Source organism: Syzygium oleosum, unplaced genomic scaffold, assembly GCF_021117445.2.
Source record: "Syzygium oleosum isolate NSW1041296 unplaced genomic scaffold, Sole_v2.1 Sole_v2.13, whole genome shotgun sequence".
In the NCBI taxonomy this organism is placed as follows: domain Eukaryota; kingdom Viridiplantae; phylum Streptophyta; class Magnoliopsida; order Myrtales; family Myrtaceae; genus Syzygium; species Syzygium oleosum.
The window spans coordinates 2441005-2464505 of NW_026607497.1; the positions used below are offsets into that span (position 1 = coordinate 2441005).

The 23501-nt window shown below is 41.2% G+C and overlaps 1 pseudogene; it reads left to right on the forward strand.

Moving 5' to 3' along the window:
- The first annotated feature begins 7085 nt into the window (after positions 1-7085).
- LOC115687674 (3-deoxy-manno-octulosonate cytidylyltransferase, mitochondrial-like) lies at positions 7086-11891 on the forward strand (annotated as a pseudogene).
- Positions 11892-23501: the final 11610 nt, after the last annotated feature.

A 23501-nucleotide genomic window follows, 5' to 3' on the forward strand; every position in this document is an offset into this window, starting at 1 on the left:
ATTTAAGTTTGCTAGGAACAAAGGGCGGTGGCAGGGGCATATTTGGTGTCAGTCGGGGGAAAAGCAGCTCCGTACTAAATTGTCCGAGTCGCACATAGAAAATCTACGAGTCAGCCATAGTTTTGTGCAAAAAAACAGGATTAATATCACGAAAAATTTCAAATTGATATACTTATGATAAATTTATTTCAAATTAATTTTTTGATCATAAAAAATCTAAAATTATACACTTGTGACAAATTTATCATAAATTAATTTTTTTATCACAATAAACCCTAAATTTATACATTTGTGACAAATTTACCCTCCGTTAGTTTCCGTTAAATTTGATTAATATCAGAAAAAATCACAAATTGGCATACATGTGACAAACGGAGGGTAAAATCCAAAATCGACACATTCGTCAACTGCCGCGTGTCATTTAATAAAGTAATTTGACAGTAAAATTTAACGGATGGTTTTCGTCAGCTTTTGCCGTAACACCGTTGAACCTGGTCGGACACTTTGTGTCCATCCTAGTTCGAAGGTTTTTGTGTTCGGCTCCCACTTGTACATTTGCGTTGAAAAGTTATAAACATCTTACCTTTACCAAAAAAAAAAAATTTAACGGATGGTAAATTTATCACAGGTGTATCAGTTTGGAAACGTTGTTGGTCAAAAAATTAGTTTTAGATAAATTTATTACAGACGTATCAATTTAGGAATTTTTTGTGATATTAACTCTAAAAAATATTGAGCAGGCCTATCTTGTGTCACTCCACTTTCCTCGTTGATCGCCATGTGTATGAGCAAAGCCCACTTTTCATTTTTTTTTTTTTTGTATCTTAATCTCTTCCCTACGTCACACACATGCACCCCACCCCCGCCGGGGGCGCCCGGCTTGCTCTCTGTGGCGTCTGTCTCCGCTACACGTACAATGCCTCCAACTCCACCCGTTGTCGCCCTTGAGCCGCCGCTGCCGCCCGCCGATGGCCACCAAGGAGCTGTCGCCCAGATCTGAACTGCTCTGTTTTTGCGTTCTATATATATACACGCAGAAGTTGCAGGGTTGTAACGGGGATTCTTGGTGAGGATAGGACCATTCGTGAGAGTTGCGAGAATTCGAACCCGTGGCTTGAGGGAGCTGAAGTTTGAAAAATAATCTTTGCTGCCCTGCCACAGGGAGCGGCTCCGCCAGTTGCCTCCCGTTCTGCGGCGGGCGAGAACACCACCGGTAGGTAGTGCTCCGCCTCGCTTGGGAACTTGGAGTTCTTGAAGTGCTCCTTCAACGCCTCCAAACCCTTCTTCCCGAAAAACCCAACTGTCATTGACGCCGAGGAGCTGTCCACCTTTGACGCCATGTTCTCCGATGTCACCCTCTGATCCCTCTTGCTCGAAAAAACCATGTCGGCTTCCCCTCCCTTTGAGCTCGACCACCGCGCCTTTCCCACCGTCGCCACCAGCGGAGTCGTCGGCACTGACTAGACTTGGTAAATGGGTGGACTGGATCATAAATGGTCTGATCCAACTTGACCAATTTAACCCGTTTATGACCAATTTATCATAATGCAAAAATTACCCAATCCAATCCATACCCAACCCATTTAACTAAATTTTGGAAATCTCATTTCTGATAATTATTTTAAAAAATTGTATTGCTAAAATATCTTCAAGCAATGCAAATCTTTTTAAAAAAATTGAGACTCCGTTTGTTTTACGGAAAATATAATATTTCTGGAAAATGTTTTTAGGAAAATGACAATATTTTTCGATATTTTGCTGAAATATGAAAATGAACTAGAAAATATTTTTCACCGTTTGGTATGAAAAATCATATTTTCCTTTATGCACTCATTTTAATATTTTATTTTTAAAAAATCATATTTTAATTAATTTTCTTTTTTCGTTTCCTTTTCCTTTTTGTTCTTTTTTTCTTTTCCTTTTTCCTTTTCTTTTTTTCTTTTTTCTTCTACCTCCGGCCAGTGGTTGACGGCTAGCCACAGGCCAGGGACGAGCTTGCCAATCTGGCGAGGCCGACACCTCGGCGGCCACTAGCGAACTGGAGTCTCGCCAGATCTAGCAAGGCTGAGGCCTCACCGGCTTTTGGCGAGTGGCCTCGCCAGATCTAGCGAGACTTGAGCTCGCCGAGCTAGGGTTGGCACTGGCCTCGGCCTCGCCGACTCGGCAAGCTCAAGTCTCGCCAGAGGCCAGTGAGGCCTCGACCTCGGTAGATCGGTGAGGCTCTCGGTGAGGCCAAGGCCAGCACCAGAGGCCAGTGAGACCTCGGCCTCGACAAATCGGCAAGGCTCAAGGCTTGCCAGTGGCCAGCAGGGCCTCGGCCTCACTGGATCTGGCAAGACTCGAGCTTGCCGAGCCGGGGCTGGCACTGGCTTCGGCCTTGTCAGCTCGATGAGCTTGAGTATTGCCAAAGGCCAGCAAGGCCTCGGCCTCGGCAGATCGGCGAGGCTCAAGGCTTGCTAGTGGCCAGCTGCCAGCGAAGGAAGAAGAAAAAAGAAAAAAAGAAAATGTAAAAGGAAAAGAAAAAGAAAAAGAATATAAAGAACATAGAAATCGGAAAATTAAAAATTGAAAATTTCACTTAAGCTTTTTTGGTAACCCATTTAATATCCATGTAGGACCCATTAAGTTAATAAACAATCCATTAATGACTCATTTAAGTCTATTTCTAAAACTAAACACAACCCATTTATAATTCACAATAATTAAATATGGGTTATTATATGGGTTCTTGACCCATTTACCACCTCTAGCGCTGACCGAGCTAACTAGATCTGGCTGGACGATGATGACGACGGCCATGGATGAGTGTCGCGCGAGCTAGTGAGAAAAGAAAACAGGCCGATGATGCTGCTGTTCATGGCCACAAGCCGGGATAAAGACACTAGGACTGTCATAACTTTCGTACGGCACTCACTTGAGTGCCATAACTTTTTTTTGGCTCACTTAAGTGCCACATCGGAGTAAAATATATTATTTGAGTGCCACTTCCAACGAAAATAGATCACTTGAGTACCATTTCTGGCGAATGAGCGACGTGGATTTTTTTAATGTTATTTTATTGATTTTTATTTTCTTTATCTTTTTATTTTTTATTTTTCCTTTTTTTTTTCAAGGTTGGCGAGAGTCGCCGGTGACCCTCGCCTGCGGTCGCGAACGCCCTTGGTGAGGCCATCGTGGCCTCACCGGCCGTGGGCGCGGCGGCGAAGGCTCTCGCCAGATTCGGCGAGGTTGCCTCGCCCGCAGCTGCGAAAGCCCTTGGTGAGGCCATTGCGGCCTCACCGGCCGTGGGCGCGGCGGCGAAGGCTCTCGCCAGATTCGGCGAGGTTGCCTCGCCCGCAACCGCGAAAGCCCTTGGTGAGACCATCGCGGCCTCGTCGGCGTGGGCGAGGTGGCGAGGGCCTCGCCCGTAGCGGTGAAGGTTTTCACCAGATTTGGCGAGGCCGCCTTGCTTGCGGCCGGCGAGACGGTCTTCGCGGCCTCGCCCACCGCTGGCGAGGCTACGACGGCCTCGCCCACCGCCGGCAAGGTCGCGACGGCCTTGCCCACTGCCTTCGCGGCCACGAGCATGGCGGCCCTCGCCCAATCTGGGCGAGGCCTTCACAGCCGACGAGGGTCGCCGGTGACCCTCGCCGGAATTGAAAAAAAAATTTGCAGAAATAAAAAATAAAAAAATTTAATAAAAAATTTAAAAAAATATTAAAATATTGTTCACATCAGCTCCGGCGAAATCACGTTAGATTTTCCAGCTGCCAAATAGCATTTGGCGCTCAAGTGATTACTTTTTCAATTTTTTGATATTTAAGCGAGAGTTATATAAAAGTTAAGGTACTTTTAATGTCCTTATCCCGCCCCGGGTCATGGTCGTCCATGAACTCAAAAGGCATAAAGAAACTGAAGAAAATAGTGGAGCACAGAGCGATGGAGGAGACAGAAAAAAATTGAAACGTGGGCCCATTCGGACACGTGCACTTAAAAAGTTGAGTTGAGATATGACCTACGTGACAAAGACACCCAACCCAATATTTTACTCAGTCAAGTCAGAAATGGTTAACTACCGAAATTTGTTCGAGTGACCACTCTTTTTATTTAGGAAAAGAGAAATAGGAAGTTTGAATTCTCGCATTTTTAAAGAGATTAGAGGTGAAAACATGTAATTTTAGATGTGGATTTCGACTCTTGCGCTCTGCAAGAAGTAGAATAAAAGTCTAAGAATGTGTTGCGAGTTACAGTAGGAAAGATTAAAAAAAAAGTCAAAAATGTTTGTTGACAAAAAAAAGTACATGGTTTTACGCAGTATGGTCTGAGTAAGACAAACGATAAGATTCTCGCGTACACCTTCGTGGAAATGGCCAAAGTTTCCGGCTTTCACATCATTTAATTGAATAACAAAATCCCTCCTCCGTCGTAGAGACCAACTTTTTGCAAAATACACTTGTCGTGGTGAGTTTAAAAACTATAGCAAAATGATGGAACTTGTCACGAATCTTGGATTCGCCTTCGCGGAAGGCAAGCTGAAAGTCTTGGGAGCACTTCATGATAAAGAGCCAGTTGACATTCGGCGCGCTGCTCAGATATACGTCACGTCTGGTCTATACGAGATGGTTTCAGACTATTTATCCCTTCTGTTGCCCAAGTCAAAATGAAGGTTCATTGAAACAAACACTATTAAGTATTTGACCCAGTTACGATGACTCCCGTTAAAATGTACATAATGTCTCTTGAGAGTTGTATGTATGTTCATATAGATCCTTCAGATGTTTGTTTTTTTTGTTGGTCGAAGATCCTTCAGATGTTGACAAGGGTAAATTCATCAATTCAATTGCGGGAGCCAAATCTTACTGGTGCATTTGTAGGAGAGGATAAGGAATCAAGTTGCCCTTCACATGGTTAAGGATATCGAATTGAGTAAATGGTCGATTAAGAAATATTCATACACATAATCCCTAAGCGTACTGACTAGTTTTTGTTTTACTTAAAATTGTCGATGAAATACCTTTCAAAATATGGATTGATCGATGAGTGAATTGACAAAAGTTACAAAGGGTCCTTTGTTGATTTTCAACAGGAAAGTCAATGACAAAAATTCGAAAGGTACGAAAACCGGAGGCAATTGCGGCCGGTCATGTAAACATAAAGATAAAGAACAAAGAATGTCGAGTTATGTAATTGATAAGAGGGTTTTACAAAGAGTACACTTGTACTATTTACAATATTTTACCGACGGTTATATATTACAGTTACATACAACGGTTACATATAGTGGTTTGGCATCTACTGAATTAATGGAACGATGGCATTGATCATTTTCGTATAATTTAGAGACTAAATTGAATATTTACCGATAGTTCAGGGATCACATCAAATATATTAAAAGTTCAGGGACGACAATGCACATTGAATCAAAGTTCATAGATCACTCGTATCATTTTCCTAAATATCTTGAGAAATAAAAGATATTGGAGGATAAAAGATAAATATCCATCATCACAAAACAAAAAATTACATTACATGTTTTACCAAATGACTGAATAAGAAGCAACTAATAGCAGATCATTAAGAAAATGTTATCCATTATTATAAAAGGGCTGATGAACAAAACAGAAGCATACAGCTATGATTTGGGTTGTCTTGGTGGAACTTACTCTAGAGGAAAACCTGCAACGACAACTTAAGTCGCTTTCGACGATGCCGTAATTTCAGGCAAATAAGCAATTGGCAAGAGTAAAAACGTGTTCTTGCTCCGTTGAGAAATTCGAAGCCCCATGAGCTAACCAATGGAGACTCGGGTGGCTGACTCAACATGCAATACTCTTCACGGTGGTGGTATGAACCATGTTATGCCATAATGCACACGTGCAAAAGTGAACTTTTTGAGAGCAATTTTAAAAGGAAAACAAGGAAATCTTTTTCTCAAAAGTAACCTATAGACTGAAAACAAGGTACTGTTGGATATAACAAAATCGAATGAAAGGTGGAAAATTTTTTGGCATAATTCGGGGGTAACGAAGCCATTCGAATAGATTTCTTTCTTCCTTTAATAAATGTTGTTTGACTAGTTACGGACACGATTAGATGAGCAGTTCGCGATAGTTCCAATGTGTCAAAGACATCACAAAGGAGGACATCAGCAAAAAACAAAAAAGCCTTAGAAAACAGGACTCGAGAGAGTGAGAAATGCTACGCGTACTACAAAAAACGTAGCAAATTTTGTATGTGGCATGTGACTATTGGTGAATTATAGGGATTCACTCTTTGCATCAGATTCAACTTTTAAAATATTAAAAAAAATGTTGACATAGGTGATTACTGTGATTTTACAACATTTAGTATAAAGTCTAGTCACTCACTTAAGCCCTATTGACCAATATTACGCATGGATTCAAAGTCCGTGCACCTGATCAATGCAATAATTCTGTAGTTTGATAGCATCTAGTTTTGATTAAGTTATAGGTGACGATATGAACCATGCAAAAACAGAGGATAGGACAGAGGAAGAAGTGAGGCACGCTATTTCCAGTTGGGTGCCTCGAAAACTCGTGGACTTCGATGGCTTTGGAGGAATCTTCCTTCAGACTCTTTGGGATGTACCGTAGTTGGGACATCAACAGCTAAAAAAGTCGTTGGTTTCTTCCATGTAGTTCAGCTTCCTTCTCTAATTAACTTGTCTCATATCGTTTTGATTATCGGAAATTTGACTCCCTGAGGAGTTTTATCACTTTAAACCAATTGGTTCTGTGTAGCTTGGTGACATCATATAGAAATAGTTGCGAATGGGCTGAATCTTTTTCTTCTTGACATTATATCACCTAATCAATGTGCCTTTTCGACATTATATGTCGATTGCTCTTGAACTTTTTCATCAGATGAGGATCAAGAACAAGGGGCTGAAAGAGGGTGTGAAGGGTGTGTGAATCAATCAAGGAACCCTAGGCATGACAATTTAGCAGTACTAGTTACACGGAGAGCGCTGGAAAATTTAGGTAAAAAAAGGCTCCAAGTTTTCACTAATCTAGAGCAGTCTTGCCTGATAAAAACTTGCTGATAATCCTCCAAATGAAATACCGCAACGAGGGATTGATTCAATAATGGAATTAAGAGACGATACAGGCAGAGTAAAGGAAGGGGATGGCCGCGAGAGAGAAGAAAGGTCGAGGAAAATGGTGAATTCAATAGAAGCAAAACTTTTCAAGTCAATGCCTGAAGCAAAAGTCTTGAGGCATGGCGTCTACGGAGGGAACCTTCCTGGAAGATGGTTGAGGCAGACAGACGACGAAACTATCATCAAGAGTCTCACATACAGCTTCTTGGAATTAGCCAAAGTCTTTTGGGTCATATCGGAGACGTTTCCTTGTCGCTTTCATGCGAATAGTTGATGCCTTTTGCATTGTGCGGCTAAAAATATATATATTCTATAAGATATTTGAGAACATATCTAGACACTTTTAGCTTTTCTGCTTCATCAGCATATCACATCGCATGAACCATGTATTCTGGAAATTAGGATAATTTTATAATCAAATGAAATTTCAGGATGCATTTATTTCTCGAAAAATTAACGATTAGACAAAGATTTTTTTTTTAAAATAATTACTTGTATCACTAACAAAATGAACCAAAGATAATTATCTTAATCAACAACGAAATTACTTAGATGTAGATTGTTGTGAATAATGCAAATATTTTTTTTTGAATAATAATTCTAAGTGATGTAAATAATCATTTTAGAAAAATATCTTTCAATTAATTGATTTTAAATTAAACGAATGCACTATCGGTTTGAAAAACAAATCCTCCAAACCTACTTGTTGCATAATACCCTTCTCATGGTAGATTAAAATTGCAGAAAAAACGTTAGAGCTTTATCACGAGTCTTGGGAGTGTTATGCACGACTCACATCGGAGACTTTTTTGTAGAAAAAACCATAGAACTTTCCCCGCGTTTGTGGTGTGTTAAGAACTAGTTGAGACTCAGGAACAAAATCTCTCCAAACCTACTTATTGCATAATACGCTTCTCATGGTAGATTAAAATTGCAGAAAAAACGTTAGAGCTTTATCATGAGTCTTGGGAGTGTTATGCACGACTCACATCGGAGACTTTTTTGTAGAAAAAACCATAGAACTTTCCCCGCGTTTGTGGTGTGTTAAGAACTAGTTGAGACTCGGGAACAAAATCTCTCCAAACCTACTTATTGCAAAATACCCTTCTCATGGTAGATTAAAATTGCAGAAAAAACGTTAGAACTTTATCATGAGTCTTGGGAGTGTTATGCACGACTCACATCGGAGGCTTTTTTGTAGAAAAAACCATAGAACTTTCCCCGCGTTTGTGGTGTGTTAAGAACTAGTTGAGACTCAGGACTCAGCCTTGCATTGCTCTGACAAGCATCTGGTCTGCAGAAGATAGTATTTAGATTATTTTATCTTTTCTGTTTCAGAACTCAAATGAAATTTTATTGAAACAACAAAATAGTATATAACCCCGTTACGACGACTCCATTTAAAATACACAATATATAAAAAAAATATCTTCACATATAACAGTGTTTAAAAAAACCATATATAGTACAATAGCCCATATTGGGCGAATAAATATTAGAGGATTATTGGAATAGTGGTTTTTGCAGATATGTCAATGTAGACAGTAAATAAATAATTACAAAACATAAAAACGACAATTTCATATATTTTTTATAGAAGAAAGGTATATTTTCAACATAATATACAGTTTTCCAGTTCATAAGTAAACATGGCTAAATGTCTAATTAGTTAAGACTATTATGATTAAATGCATAATTGTAGATAACTCTAATGATGTTATTTTCAAACGTTTACATCTGAAAATTAAATGTCAACAAAAATTAAAACAAAATTAGTGGCCTGTTATTGTAAACTTTTGGAATTATGACAAGATATGATTAAATGAATTGTCGAGGACAATTCCTATCACTATATGATTGATGAAGTTGCAGTAAGTTTTTAAAGGAGTTTCAGTATTCTATGGATATTGATAAGCCTTGAAGAAATTCTCACAACAAAGTATACTTTAGTTAGCACAGATTGTACAAATACATGATTAAAATAATAAATAGAAAAAATCAACAACAAAAAGTTACCTATGATTTCAAAATTAAAGGAAAAATATTGCCTAGGTGTTGCTTCACCAAGAATAATGAGATAAATAAATATTTTATTGGCATCTAATCAATCTAGCTAAATTTGGTAACGAAAAGTAAGACTTCACATGTTTTATCTTCGTCACAGGTGTTAATTCTTTGAGAAAAATCAAATAAACTGGTATATGTTGGGACTCGTTAGGAAAAATAAGGTAATTCGGATGAATTTTCTAAAGCGATCAAGACAATTGCGATCCACATTTAATATATCCAATAGAATTTGTCAACGCAATAACAATAATTTTGAACTATTGGCGTTCTGGTGAATTTTTTTTAAATGTTCAACTGTTATTTTATTTAGCTAATATTACTATCACATGGCTTATTTTTTGAGCTGCAAGAGGTTGTTCAAAGTATAGTCTGCATCATACTTTAACATATGTCTTATTTATATTTTATTTTAAATTCTAAACAATATCTCATTCTCCGATTTTCCCTTAATCTTGAAATTCATCCATCTAATATTTTAATTAAATGCAGTTTAACGATATCATCTCATGATACACTGCAGAATGTACTAAGGGGGGTTGCAAGAGAATGAGCTGCTCTATTAATATTGCACCATCCTTGAGTGGGTCATCAAGATTAGGCATCTGTATCAGTAACATCTAAGACACAACAAAACATCAGTCATCACGTGTCATCCATTTGAATTAGACTTGGCAACTACACGTGCTTGCGCAAAACAGGTCTGGAAACTTGGAAGTTCATCCACAAAACGGGTCATTGATCATTGGATATGCCTCTCAATTCTCATGCATACTTTGGAATTTGGATAACAGAGGTATGCTCGAGAAAATGAAGCAGTAGAAAGAGATGAGTTTCAAATTAGCTTAAAGACTCGTGGAACTAAAGATGCATCACTTCGATGCAGCATGAGAACAGAGCAAGCAAAACTTAAGATAAATCATCTCCTTATTGCTTCTTTCAGAGTAATCATGAAACTCAGATCAATTTATTTGTTCTCCTTCTTGGCCGTTCCTTTTAGATGAGAAGAATGGTATTTAATTCAATTTCACAGGATATATCAGAAGCCATAACATTACTTAGAAGTCTGTTGTACTCAATACCAAACGACAGAGCAAGGGCCAAATTTTATATAGCTTGGTTGTTATTGTTGTTCTGACGTTGAGCTACTTGGAGAGCGTTATGTTTTGTTGTGATTATTTCTAGGAGTGAACGCTGCAATGAAGCTCTACAAAGCTTGACAAAAAGTATGACATAGTCATCAACATCCAGGAGGATGAGCCTCTTATCGAACCCGAGATATTGATGGGGTTGTGAAAGCTCTGCAGGTAAATTGACTTCTCTTATTGCTACTATTTCTTATGGAAGGTTATTGCCACCTGCTTAAATTGATTCTCTGTTGATAACTGAAGTTTTCCTCTTCTAACTCTTCCAATGTCACTGCAAGTGGATGTTAAAATTTCTGATTCTTGAAGCTGAAGAATTTCCTCTAGGGTCACTTCACAAGATATAGCACCTTCCTCTATGTATCTGCAGTCATTTACCTTATGGTGTTTGCAAGCTGCCCCAGATGCAGTATTTAGCACTTCAATTACCTCCTTAAAACCTGAAAATGCATTTGATCCAGATCGTTTAAAATGTGTTGGCGATCGTGGCTATGCTATTTACTTCTCTAGGAGATTAATTCCACATAACAAGTAAGTTTCAATTTATCCCTGTTTCACCCTTATGCTCTACTATGATTGTGTATTGATTCTGCACTAGTCTCTCTATTTCTCAGAATTCTCTGTATATGTAATTATTAGTCATGATAGCACCCATCTCCCCGAATGAAACAGGTCTGGAAAGGTTGCTTCATCTTGGAATGAAGGTAGATTTTCAGTTTGCTTCTTGAATTTTGGTGAGGACCAGTGTTTGACGTGAATTTTAGTCCATCTTTGCTTCTGTTCTCTCTCAGAGCTATGATTCAAAGTTTCTGAAGATATATCCAGAGGTTCAGCCTACCCCGCTCCAGCTTGAGGATCTAGAACAGCTTAAAGTTCTTGAGAATGGTTATAAAATGATAGTAAACTGGACGTTTCCCTGATTCTTTTCATTAGTAAATCCTCGAGCTGCTTGGAAAATGCAAAGAAGTTTTGGTAGTTATGAAGATGATGTAACAAATTGGCAGTTGTTTATGGCCAAAATAAGGGTATTTGGTGCAATTTCTCTATTTTTGTGGATTTCCTCATGTAATGAGGAAGTAGATCTCATACCATGCTGGGGAAATCTACATCTTCAATGTAAGTACTTTTCTTGCTAAAATTTCAATCAACTCTCTTCTTGACTCTATCAGGATGCCGTTATCCAATAAAAAAAATCTGTATGCTAACATTCCTGAATCTCAGACGCATCACTGCTAATAGAACACAAACAAGCCGTTTCTTTTTCTGGCATTCTGATTGCACGGCTAATTTTTGTTTTTTTACTTAAACAGGTGACAAAGGTTGATCATGAAGCTCACGGTGTTGATACTCCAGAAGATGTTGATAAAATAGAATCATTTATGCATGAAAGGAACTTGTCCCAGGTTGGTGGGATTTTCTTGTTTTTCATTTTTTTGGGTCAATATGTACTTGCAAGTTACAGATGGCAGACTTTATCTTGCTCAGAATTAGTTAGCCTTGTTCAGCTCGAGGGTGAGAGAATTCGTGAGACACGGAGCACTGATTTTGTGGGGTGCTTTGCTTTGCTTTGCTTTGTAAGGTGATCCTGATTTATTTACTCATCCGGATGATCTATGTCACACCCCGAAACCTACCAGGATAGGGGATGACACGGCCGTCCTTTCATCTGAAGGACGCAGCCTCAAACCACCCAAAACTCCCCACGATATCGCTCTCGCTCTATTAGCTACTAATCAAAAAACCTGAAAAGATTGGGGAAAGAAAGGAGTGAGCAACCACAGCTCAGTAAGCAGTGCGTATCTCTTCTAAGCAGATCGAGCAACTACTATGCATATATAAAGTAATACTGAAAAACTCATAATTTAAACCTATAATATCATATACATATCATATTAAATATGAGTTATTGCATTTCATCAAAGCTTTATACAAATTCAGAAAATACTCATTTAAATCATCATAAACATCAATGGTCAAGTCCATTGATCAATCTCTATTAAAAACTACATCAATGGTCAATTCCATTGACTAATCTCAAATCACACATCAATGGTCTATTCCATTAATGAATCTCATCAAAAGCACATGCCAATGGTCCATTCCATTGGCTAATCTCATATCACATCACACATCGATGGTCCATTCTATCGATCAATCTATTGCTCAATATCAAATCATGGTCACGACACAAAGCCTTGTGACAAGGCTACCAAGATTCCCCCATTGGCAAGGTCTCCACCTACAAAGCTAGTAGCTCGGCCCAGAAGGATATCCTAAACTTGGTATGCATACCCCAAAACCCCTCAATGGGTCACAGTCATATTGAGCATCAAACAATCATCATCCAATATCAGAAATCCAATTCAGAATACATTTCACAAACCAAACAAATAATTTTCTCGCAACACTGCTCAACCTCCAGAAATACATTTCGGCATTTCTTGAATCATTTCCGAAGTCATTTCATAAACTAGTTCATAACGCAATATACATATGTATCCTTGCATAATACATTTATAAAAACAATTCCCAAATCATTTTCAAATACTAAAAAGTAGTAAATGCCCGATCCATACTTTTATGCAACAAATATGTTCTTTCACAACTCGTACGATTACTCAAATCCTTATTACTTTCAAAACATGAGTTTATAAACTCAAAGAAGAGATAGCACCACTCACCTGAGAATGCCCCATAACCAAACAACGTGGTTAAACTCACCGACGATCTCGTAATCCTATCAATTAAACGAGAATCGACGTCAAAACCAAGTAAAATACTATGACAATTACGAAACGGCTAAACGACGCTTAAACGCTAACAAGACAACTCAAAGGCGCCCACAAATTGCTTATCCAAAGCGATTATCCAAACCGTTCGCAATGCGGAGCTTGAGTGCGAAACTTGATTGCGCCATAACTTTCTCTACCGAACCCCGTTTCAAGCCACCTTATTGTCAATAGAAAGCCCATTCAGAGCACTACAAGAACCCTAATTTGGCCATCCCAAAATCGAGTCGAAAACCGACGAAAATCGGCCTAAAAGCTGCTGATCGCGCACTGTTCACCTTGTGCGGCCAACTTCAAAAATTCATATTGGGCAAACCGTAAGTCCAAATCAAGATCCGTAAAATCCCACGGCTCCAAGACACCATACACTACCAATTCTATATATATACGCAGCTCAACGACTCAAAAATCGGACTTCGCTGCTCAAATAACACAGAATTCCGAAATATGAGCCCTAACCCGGAAAATACTCCGATTAGACGAACGAGAAGCGTGAACACTTACCGTACATTGCGTTACGAACTCGAATCGGCTTGGCAAGACCCCGTGGCACCAAACCCTCTCTTTCTCTTCTTTCTTCTCCTTCTTCTTCTCTTTTCTTCTCTTTCTTTCTTTTCTGTTTCTGTCTCGGCTAAGGAGCTCTCGGCCTCCTTTTAATTTGGCCGAGTGTCCACTGTAGCTTCTTTTCTGCTTTTTGACTTGTTGACTTTTTTTTTTTTAAAACCAAATATTACATTCTCCCCTCCTTAAGAGAAATTTCGTCCTCAAAATTTGCACTTACCTCAATCAACAAACAGATAAGGATATTTGCATCTCGCCTTCTCCTCAGGCGCCTCTCTTTCCATGTGGTTCTGACATTGGATTTTCAAATAAGAAATAGTTTGCCACTGCAACACCTGATCTTTCGTATCAACAATGCGAATAGGTTGCTCCTCATACATTAAGTTACCCTTAACCTCAATGGTGTAAAATCTAGCACATGTTGAGGATTTGACACATATCTTCGCAATAAAGATGAATGGAACCCATCATGTACGCCGAATCTTATAACACCCTTCATAGTACAAAACCTTTAAGAATACATGATCTCTCGGACCAAACTCCACCTTGTGCCTTTTAAGGTTTGTGTAACTTTTCTAACGACTTTGAGCCGTTTTGGAGACGTTCTAGACCAACCTGACTTTTCCTTCGATTGCTGAATGAACTCGGGGTTAGTTAGTCATTTCTCACCAACATCATCACAACATATAGGAGTTATGCATTTTCGACCATACAGAACTTCAAAAGGTGTCATCTTAATGCTCAAATGATAACTATTATTATAAGAGGACTCTGCCAAATGTAGATGTTCATCCCAAGAACCACCAAAGTCAATGACGTAGGATCTCAACATGTCCTCTTGCATCTAGATCATTCTCTCTGACTGTCCATTTATCTGTGAGTGAAAAGCTGTACCGAAGTTGAGTTTAGTACCCAATGCTTCTTATAAATTCCAAAATTAAACACGAATCTGGATCCCTATTAGAATCGACACTTACTAAAACTCCATGAAGCCTCACTATCTCATTGACATATCACCTTGTCATAATTTCCAGTCAAAGGCTAAATTGATATGACAAAAAGTGTGCGAACTTGGTCAATCGATCAACAATCACTCATGTAGCATTTAAGTCCAATTTGCTCATATCCTCGAGAATAGATTTCCAAGTAATGAGTAAAGTTGTGACTTCCAGAAGACTTACAAGGCATTTGTTACTACGCTTGCCTTGCTTGTATTAATGGACGAACAAATCATAATCTTTCAAAAGCTCCAACCATCTCCTCTGCCTCATGTTCAATTTTGCTTGAGTAAAAAATATACTTTAAGCTCTTGTGATCCATAAAGACTCCGCGTTTTTCTTCATACAAGTAATGCCGCCATGTGATTTCATCTGTCTACAAGCATAAGCCCAACTTTACCATTTGCATCACCAAAATTCTGAAATTCCATTTTCCGTCCACTACTACTAAACATTTTCTAATTTCACATCTATTGCTTAGTCTTCCCATTTCGCATTACTATCCTCAAATCAATCCACCGAAAATTATTACTTACAATTTGTCATGCCTAAAAGATCACGCTACCAAAGTAGTCTAGCATCCAAACACCTATTCTTCTTCTTTTTATCAATTCCTACATAGTCTCTAATATCTCCAAAGTATCATCAATTAACAAAATACCGTTACGACAATTTTCTCCAGTACCATAAAGTTCATTATCATTCGCCATCACTTGAAATATAATCCGCAAAATATCCAAATAATCAAACATATCACAACCTGAATTTTCACACATTGTTGATTCTCCTTTCAACATTCCATTCACTTCTATTACGTACATAGTCCAAGAATATCACATCATCCACTTGAAGATTCGTGCAAATCAATTCTTATTTATTGCACAAAAACTTTTGAATACTTTTCCTGTCCTTACTAACACCTCGAGAAGAGATTATAGTAACACCCTCCACGCCAACCTTTCTCCATGGCCTTAGCAATCAATCCACCAATTTCCCTCTCACCATTAGTCGATATTGTTCCAACCCATGCAATCTCCTCTTATGTCTGTGCTCTGCTTTCTAAATTTGTTACCATTACACCAACTACTGGTGAGGCTATATCTCAGGTCTATTGCATTCATCCAGCTACAATTGACTTGCATCACTCAGTGAATATTGCTCGTATGAGGATTGTAGCGCATGTGGATCATTGGTTGCATTTGCAATTTGTTTTACAAGGCTAGGACCTGTCCTTGAACTCTAACACCCTTGTCATAGTAACACTGTCCTTTGTTACCTTGAGAGCATCAAAGCTTTGCTCAGTCACCACATTATGACTCCTCAAGCCCAAAGTGACCTTCATAGCAGATTCAAGGTCTTCTACACCCTTAAACATCACAGAACACGCCTCGATCCCAAATTTAAAATCTTTGATAGTATAATTCCTTGTCCAACTTGTTCTGCTTCTTGCGAGTTAGGATTTAGATCATAATAGCCCTCTTTATCTCCTCGTCAAAACCGCTCCTCAAAAATCTTAGGATACATTCTCGGTATCAAAGGCAACAACTCGCTTGCTTTTGTTATCCCTTACAAGGCAAAGCATGCTTCTAGTGCTTTCTCTGCATTGTTCTCTTGCCAAATTCCAACAATGGCATTCGCAATCAAGATCAAGAAAATCACAAGGGGTTCCACAACTATAGTTATTTGTATCTCTCCACCTTCCTCACCATCCAACCAAGCCAAAACAAAAGACACAATGGCAGCAACTAGTAAACTCCCAACTAAGGTTTCACTGAATTGATCTAAAATCAGTATAAAAATCGACACACCCCCGTGCTTCTCCAACTCATTAAGCCCGTAAATATGTTGCCTCTTTTCTACTTCTTAATTCAAAGACTGAAGCACTCACCTCTTGTTACCATTTTACCGAAAACCGCAACTGAAATTGATAGCCTCCACTAGTTCCACAAAAATTCTTTAGAGTAAGATCATAACCTGCTATTTAGAAGTTCACAAGCTGATCGCACTTATTTACCATAAGTAAATCTCTGTCTCAAATGTCAATTCAAGCTTATAACTTCTAAGATCAATTCTTATCATACCAAATATCGACACGTATCAGGACTTCCAATATAAATTCTCCTTTTCTACCAAGAAATAATAATCTATCTCAACCAGTCACGATGTAATTCTCAAAATCCCAACTTGCTATCTAGAGATCACAACTTATCAGAACAATGATTATGATTTATCACTTCCATAACATTAGTAGAGCGATTCTACTGACCAACTGCTTCAAATCCTCAAGTGCTATTTGTCTTTCTGTAGGCTCTCCTAGTACATCAATATGTCTTTGATGAACACCACTATAGATCTATTTGTACACTCTGTGAATACTCAGTTCATCAAAAACATGAAAGCATAAGGCACATTCATTAATCCAAGACGCATGATAAGAAATTCCTAATGGCCATATCTTGTTCCGAAAACAATTCTAGACACATCGTCTCCTTTTCGTTTTCAAGTTCAGAAAGTGTCATGCAATGCGGTGTCTTAAAGAAACTGATGCACCCAATATCCATTCGATACAGAAATCAATTTCTTTATTAGCAGATAAACCCGGTAGATTCTCAAGAAATACATCTAATAACAACAATACTTTCCAACTTCACAACATTCTTTCTTGTGTCTTTCATATCGGCCAGGTAATCACATTAGTATCATAATGTGAGGATAACCAATCAATCACCTGAAATAATATCGAAATCATGTATATTCAACTCCACTAGATTTCCATGCAACTCTTTATCATCCATTCGAAACACACTTCTTGAACACATGATTCGCAACTAAGAAATCACTACTTTATAAAGTGAAGTATGCTTCTCTAAATCAGGATCGATAACCATTTGGACTCAAAATGAATCATACATCTCAGTACTTAACAAAAGATTGACGCGTTCTAACATACTACCTCACAGCGTCCCATAGACTATGTACCCCAAAAATCATATCCTAAGCTCTGATACCACAAGATGTCACACCCCGAAACCTACTAGGATAGGGGATGACACGGCCATCCTTTCATCCGAAAGACGCAGCCTCAAACCACCCAAAACTCCCCACGATATTTGTGACATTCCGAATTTTGGCCCATTTTTGGGATTTATAAAACGGGTATTTCGTCAGTGCGCTTATAGTAAAAATCTCGCCCGGGAACTGATCACTCCCGGTTATTATTTTTAAATCTTGAGATTTCGCTAGAATCGCACTCGATCGAATTTGGCCGTTATTTAGAGCCCAAACTTTGGTGTCGAATTTCTTGGAAGTTCCGGGACGAAATAAATTGGACGGTGTCAATATTATCGTAGCCAGCGTTGAGATTGTCAGGAATAGTGAGAAAGTGGATTTTTGACCGGGTGCGAATTTGGACTAGTAGACCTCCCTCGTAGTGTGTTTTGGGTTATTTTCTTTTGGCCCTTTTTCCTAAATTATAATTAGGATTTTTGTGGACCGTGGGATAGTTTTCGGGTTCGAATCGTGACCGTTGGATCGCGATCATTGCTTTCTCTCTCTCTCTCTCTCTCTCTCTCTCTCTCTCTCTCTCTCTCTCTCTCTCTCTCTCTCTCTCTCTCCTCCTGCGCCGCGCGCATGTCTGCCCATGCATGCAGACGTCCCCTCTCCCTTCTTTTCCGCTCACGTCTCCTCCTTCTGTCTCCTCTTTTCTTTTCTTTTTCTTTTTCTTTTCTCCCTCTTCCCTTCCTCTTCTTCTTCGTCTCTTCTGCCCCCGACCCTTGCTTCTGCTTCTGCTTCTTCCTCCGCCCGACCGCACCTCGCCGACCGCCTCGCGCCGCCGTCGCTCCGACCGAGCTGCGCCGCCGCTCGCCAACCGCCAGCAGTCCCGTCGGTCGCCCCCGTCGCCTGGTCGCTCCCCTCTCTCCCCCGACTCCCGTCCACCTCCGCAGCTCCTCCCCGCCTCCGCAGCCCGCGCTGCTCGACCGCCTCTTCGCCTCCGCCCGACGCCGCCCCACGGTCGCCGTCGCGCCGCCGTCCTCCTCTCGCCGTCGTCGAGCCGCCGCGTCGCCCGCGGCTCCGCCCGGCGTTGCCTTCCTCCACTCCCGGCGCGCGAGCTCGGCTCGCCGCCGCTTGCCGCCGCGTTCGGCGAGTCCCGGCCGCGATCCGGTCGTCCGGCCCGGCTCCCAGCTCCGCCCGACGCCGAGTGTCGTTGTCGCCGCCGCCAGGTTCGCCCCCTCGGCCCCGGCTCGCCCCTCTCGCCACCATTGCCCTGCTTTCTTCCTCTCCCCTCTGGTCTCGGTTGCCGCCGTCGTGTCGCCTCGCCCAGCCCTTGACCCCGGCCAGCCGGCCGGTCGGCTCGCCGACCGGCTAGCCCGGCTCGCCCGGCCCGGCCCGGCTCGCCCGGCCCGCCGAGCCAGTGCGCCCCGCCGTAGCTCGCCTCCGTCGCCGTCCGACCGTCGTCTGGCCGGCCCACTTGCTAGGCCCGACCACCCGCCGAGCGGCTCGCCGGCCGAGCGTGCCCGGCCGTGCTCGAGCTCGCCGGTCGAGCGTCCGGCCGTGGCCGAGCTTGCCCGGCGCCGTGCCCGTCCGACCCGGGCGCGTCGCTCGTCCAACCAGGCGCGTCGCCCGGCCGTGGCCTCGGCGCCTTGCCCGTTCAGCCCAGGCACCTCGCCCGTTCAACTTGCCGTGCGCCCGGGCATGCCGTTCGGCCACCGCGCCAGCGCGCCAGCATGCTTGTCCGCCATTGTGCCCGCGTTGGCCGGCCACCGCGCCCGTTGACCCATGCCCGCGCCTAGTTCGGCATTGTTCACCCGGGCCATTTTAGGCCCGAGCCGATTTTCTCCGGGCCAAAACCAAGTAAGTAACTTCCTAAACCCTACCTAGTACTTTGGGTATTTTTAGACTTGTTTAGGATGTGTTTAGTACCGGCTTAGGACTTTAATTAGGCGTGGGCTAATTAGACTGATTGTGCTTAATTGGTGAATTATTGTGGCGAAAATTGTGCGGCTAATTTAGTGATTGACTGAGATAAATATGCCTGACGTCGAATTGTCGTGGCGCTTGTGGGTGAATTGGATTAATTGAATGTGCCGACATGAATGTCGGGTCAGTGGACCGATGTGGGGAGCATGAATTGAGTTGACTGATGTGGCGTGCGAGATTGACATTAGTGAAAGGGTGGTGATTGAAATTGATTTATATGACTAAGAGCATGGTGAATTTTGTATTATGGTGCATGTGCATGAGAAAAGCCCGGATCGATCGGAGGGCTGCCAACCTGAGGGGTGTTGACCCGGGTTGTGAGAAAGGACCTGTGGGGTGTTGACCCGGGTCGTGTGAAAGTAAGAAAGGTCCTGTGGGGTGTTGACCCGGGACAGAGCCCGGATTGATCGGAGGGCGGACTGTGGGGTGTTGACCGGGTCGTGTGAAAGTAAGAAAGGTCACGTGGGGTGTTGACCGGGACGAGCCGGATTGATCGGAGGGCGGCACTGTGGGGTGTTGACCGGGTCGTGTGAAAGTAAGAAAGGTCACGTGGGGTGTTGACCGGGACAGAGCCCGGATTGATCGGAGGGCTGACCTGTGGGGTGTTGACCCGGGTCGTGTGAAAGTAAGAAAGGTCCTGTGGGGTGTTGACCCGGGACAGAGCCCGGATTGATCGGAAGGCTGACCTGTGGGGTGTTGACCCGGGTCGTGTGAAAGTTGGATGGATGCGCATGTGAAATGTGTTTGGGTTGAATTGGATGAACGTACGTGTGTATGGCGCTCAAATGATTTTGATGTGTCATTGACTATTATTGCATTATTATGATTTGACTAATGTGCTATGTGGGCATGTGGTTGGATGGCGAGGTAAGTCCATTTATGTGAATTATATATATGTAATCGGGTAGATTGCATGTACGACTTGTCTGGGTACGCATTGGCCTATGTGGGGTATAGGGGGTTGCTTATTGAGACTCGTTCTCACGGTTATTATATAACCATTTTCAGATCTGCGACCGTGATTGATTGGAGACGACACCAGGGTATCTCGGGGATGGAGGACGGGTCAAGTTACCCCATATTTTGTGTGCCCCTCTTTTGTATAGCGAAGTAGGATACCCCACCACTATTCCCTTTTGATGTTGTGTATTTGGAATTATTGTTTTGTGCTATCCCTTTGTCATATTTTATGTATGCAGGTTGTTTTAATTTCGCTTCCGCTTGCCTTTATCGTTGGGTGTTTCGTTTGGGTTGGCGACGCGTCCTGGGACGTCGCGTTCAATGATTGACCATCGAGGGGTGTCGCGAGCCCGTTGGGGTTCGGGGCGTGACAATATTGCTCTCGCTCTATTGGCTACTAACCAAAGAACCTGAAAAGATTGGGGAAAGAAAGGAGTGAGCAACCACAACTCGGTAAGCAGTGCGTATCTCTTCTAAGCAGATCAAGCAACTACTATGCATATATAAAGTAATACTGAAAAACTCATAATTTAAACCTATAATATCATATACATATCATATTAAATATGAGTTATTGCATTTCATCAAAGCTTTATACAAATTCAGAAAATACTCATTTAAATCATCATAAACATCAATGGTCAAGTCCATTGATCAATCTCTATTAAAAACTACATCAATGGTCAATTCCATTGACTAATCTCAAATCACACATCAATGGTCTATTCCATTAATGAATCTCATCAAAAGCACATGCCAATGGTCCATTCCATTGGCTAATCTCATATCACATCACACATCGAGTCCATTCTATCGATCAATCTATTGCTTAATATCAAACCATGGTCACGACACAAAGCCTTGTGACAAGGCTACCAAGATTCCCCCATTGGCAAGGTCTCCACCTACAAAGCTAGTAGCTCGGCCCAGAAGGATATCCTAAACTCGGTATGCATACCCCAAAACCCCTCAATGGGTTCACAGTCATATTGAGCATCAAACAATCAGCATCCAATATCAGAAATCCAATTCAGAATACATTTCACAAACCAAATAAATAACTTTCTCGCAACACGGCTCAACCTCCAGAAAGACATTTCGGCATTTCTTGAATCATTTCCGAAGTCATTTCATAAACTAGTTCATAACGCAATATACATATGTATCCTTGCACAATACATTTATAAAAACGATTCCCAAATCATTCTCAAATACTAAAAAGTAGTAAATGCCCGATCCATACTTTTATACAACAAATATGTTGTTTCACAACTCGTACGATTACTCAAATCCTTATTACTTTCAAAATATGAGTTTATAAAATCAAAGAAGAGATAGCACCACTCACCTGAGAATGCCCCATAACCAAACAACGTGGCTAAACTCACCGACGATCTCGTAATCCTATCAATTAAACGAGAATCGACGTCAAAACCAAGTAAAATACTATGACAATTACGAAACGGCTAAACGACACTTAAACGCTAACAAGACAACTCAAAGGCGCCCACAAATTGCTTATCCAAAGCGATTATCCAAACCGTTCGCAATGCGGAGCTTGAGTGCGAAACTTGATTGCGCCATAACTTTCTCTACCGAACCCCGTTTCAAGCCAACTTATTGTCAATAGAAAGCCCATTCAGAGCACTACAAGAACCCTAATTTGGCCATCCCAAAATCGAGTCGAAAACCGACGAAAATCGGCCTAAAAGCTGCTGATCGCGCACTGTTCACCTTGTGCGGCCAACTTCAAAAATTCATATTGGGCAAACCGTAAGTCCAAATCAAGATCCGTAAAATCCCACGGTTCCAAGACACCATAAACTACCAATTCTATATATATATACGCAGCTCAACGATTCAAAAATCGGACTTCGCCGCTCAAATAACACATAATTCCGAAATATGAGCCCTAACCCGGAAAATACTCCAATTAGACGAACGAGAGGCGTGAGTTCTTACCGTACATTGCGTTACGAACTCGAATCGGCTTGGCAAGACCCCGTGGCACCAAACCCTCTCTTTCTCTTCTTTCTTCTTCTTCTTCTTCTCTTTTCTTCTCTTTCTTTCTTTTCTGTTTCTGTCTCGGCTAAGGAGCTCTCGGCCTCCTTTTAATTTGGCCGAGTGTCCACTGTAGCTTCTTTTCTGCTTTTTGACTTGTTGACTTTTTTTTTTTTTAAAACCAAATATTACAATCTACATAATACAGGGCTTGCAAACATCTTGGGGGCAGATGGTGATACCTTCTGATAGTAGGTTCTGGTTCTCTACTGCGCATGGAGTCAACATAAGTGCTAATGTATGCGGGAACGCGATATTACCTTCGGCTCCTTTCAAAGAAATGATTGTAGATTGGAAAATGATTGGTTCTCCGGTTATAAATGCTTCCCAATGAGACAATAAAAATTGACCCATTGTCGTTGTTAATTAAATAGATGCCAACGTTGGGCATGTTTTCTTCGGAGGATGCATGATCACTTTTGTAGATGATGTCAAAACCCTTTTTCTTTCGATTTATGCTGGAATAAGTCGTTAGAGCTGGTACATTAAAAGTTGTTGAAGAGCTGTATCAAGTACACATACGAAGGAGGAGAATGCATATATTCTCCAGCGTTACCATTGTTAATTATGAAGAAGTCCTAATTTTCTTGCCCGAATATCTGCTTCACTTCCCCAAAAGATAAGGTCGGATAAGGAGAGCAGAGGGTGTGCGAGAATGAGAGTAGAAAGCGAGTCATTTGATTATTGCATCTAGTTCTTACTCCGGAAGTCGGATAAAAGAGAGGCTAGCAAAAATATTGAAGAGTTGTGCACCAAGACAGGTCCCCGTAGAAAGTTTCACAATAGCTTCAAAGAGCACTTGTGCTGGAACATAAACAAAAAGCACTGGAATTAAGAACATGGATAG